Here is a 2,506-nt window from a genome sequence, read left to right on the forward strand (position 1 = left end):
CCTCATTCTGAAGATAGTCACAAAAATCTGAAAAAAAAAATCAGCAAATGTCATTTCTCATTTTACAGGTGAGAAAACAGGCTGAGAAAGTTTAAAGTAACTTCCCCAGAGTCACAAAACAACTAAGGGGTAAGGACCAAGAGTCAAACCTCAGCAGTTGGGTCCCAGGACTCGCGCTCTATGCCACCCCACAGAGTCGGCTTGTCAGCTGTTTTTCTTCTGTTCAACTCCTTCCCCCATTCCTGGAACAGTGTTTCTCAAACTCCATAATTCATTCAACAATTTGTGCGGAGTCTTTGCCATGTTTGATGACACTAAGAACAATAGTGATTCCTATTGTGTTTCAGGACTTGCCAGTAATGGACAAACTTTTTAAGAGCTTGGAACACTGTACCAGGATAATGGCTGAACAAAATGTCTTCTGCATTTTTGTCACTAGAAGTAGAGTTGTGACGGGCGGCATAATATGCATGTTCACTGCCAAGAAACTTGCATAATGATTTTCTGCATCTTTAAAGCCCTGAATCCATTAAGGCTTTTTAATTGGTATTGAGTAATACACCACATGCATGGCAGATATTATCCATAGCCATCCCTGAGCTCCTCTTCATACCACTTTTCATCTAGAACTGTTAAAATTACTCAGTTAACTATGCATAAATGTGTGGAATAATCAGTGTATTCTCAGCTATGTAAAAATGCAGAAAAAATTTTTTAGGAAATACACCAAATTATGAGCAGTAGTTATCTCTGGGTTGTAGCTTTTTGCATTGGTTTTTATTTCTTGGTATCCTCAAATTTTCTACAACGAATATATGTCACCTTTTAAATCATATAATTTTTTTTTTTTTTAGAGACCGGGGGAGAGGCAGAGGGAGACAGAGGCTCTTAAGCAGGCTCCCTGCCCAGCATGGAGCCGAACCGGGGCTTGATCTTACAACCCTAGATCATGACCTTAGCTGAAATCAAGAGTTGGACACTTAACCTACTGAGCCACCCAGGAGCCCTAAATCATACAATTTTAAAATCAGCTTAGAGTATATAAAGTTTTATATAATCATGTAATCGTAACTATGTCAAAATATGTATATATAGTAAAAGACTGGAAGAAGTTGTTAATAGTAATTATTTTCTGTATGTAGAGCAATGAGTTTTTTTCTTCCTTTAACTTTTTAGAACTTTACAATTTTTCTGTAGCAATCATCGTATCAGTTCAGATTCTAGATTACAGGGGTGCTGGGTGGCTCAGTCGGTTAAGCATCTGTCTCTTGGTTTTGGCTCAGGTCATGATCTCAGGGTTGTGGGATCAGGGCCTCACATTGGGCTTCGCGCTCAGCATGGAGCCTGCTTGAGATTCTCTGCCTCTCCCTCTGCCCTTCCTTTTCCCCCTGCTTGCACACACTCTCGAAATAAATAAATAAATAAATAAATAAATAAAAGATACTTAAAAAAAAAGATTCTAGATTATAAACAATAGAAGTTGACTCCAGCCACCTTAAGCAGTAAAGGATTTATTGTAAGAACATTAGGTGCTTCTCAGGATCTTTTGGAAGCTAAGGAAGGCTTAGTAGAAGAGAAGCCAACCAAGGTTAAACCAAGGTCAATGGTTTGGTTAGGAGATTGTTGCTGGGACTGCCATCAGGCACTCCTAGCCAACACTGCTGCTGGACTCCCGGTGCCTGCGCTACTATAACTGTCTAACTGTCCCTGTGTCTTTATGTCACTCTCTCATGGTCCAGATTTCTGGGCAGGATCATCTGATTCACTAACAAATAATCATGTGCCCATGTTCTAGCTGCCTGAGCACAGGGAGGACTGTCTGGCTCTTGCCTGGGCTTCCTACAAGGTTCATACAGTAGGGATCCTTCAAATTGATAGGGTGTTCAAATGTGGGAGAGCTCAAAAAAAGACAAATGTCCACTACACTCAGATATTAATATTATTAATATTAGTATTATTAGTTGCAATGTCCCAAATCAGAGGGCAGAGCTGGTCTAATAAAGACACTAATCACCATAAGTAGGCACTGCTTTTATAATGGAAATAATTTTTTCCTTTTTTGATAAAACATAGACACTTTGTGTCATATAATGTGGATCAGAATGCATTTTACTTCACACAATGGATTAAAGAGCAGGGTTTATTGGGGGAAGTTATAAGCCAAGGATCAGTGAGAAAAGGCAAAAGTGCTCCATCTTCCCCTTGTCCCCCAGACAGGTGTGTCATGGTCAGGGGCCACAGGACACACAGTGAATCTATGTTTCTGGGGATGAACCTCAGCCCTCATTTGCTTTTTTTCTTTTCTTCTTTTTTTTTTTTAAAGATTTTATTTATTTATTTGAGAGAGAGAGAATGAGAGACAGAGAGCACGAGAGGGAAGAGGGTCAGAGGGAGAAGCAGACCCCCCGCTGAGCAGGGAGCCCGATGTGGGACTCGATCCCGGGACTCCAGGATCACGACCTGAGCCGAAGGCAGTCGCTTAACCAACTGAGCCACCCAGGCGCCC

This window comes from Leptonychotes weddellii, chromosome 9 (genome assembly GCF_054177405.1).
Source record: "Leptonychotes weddellii isolate Sample4059 chromosome 9, ASM5417740v2, whole genome shotgun sequence".
NCBI lineage: Eukaryota > Metazoa > Chordata > Mammalia > Carnivora > Phocidae > Leptonychotes > Leptonychotes weddellii.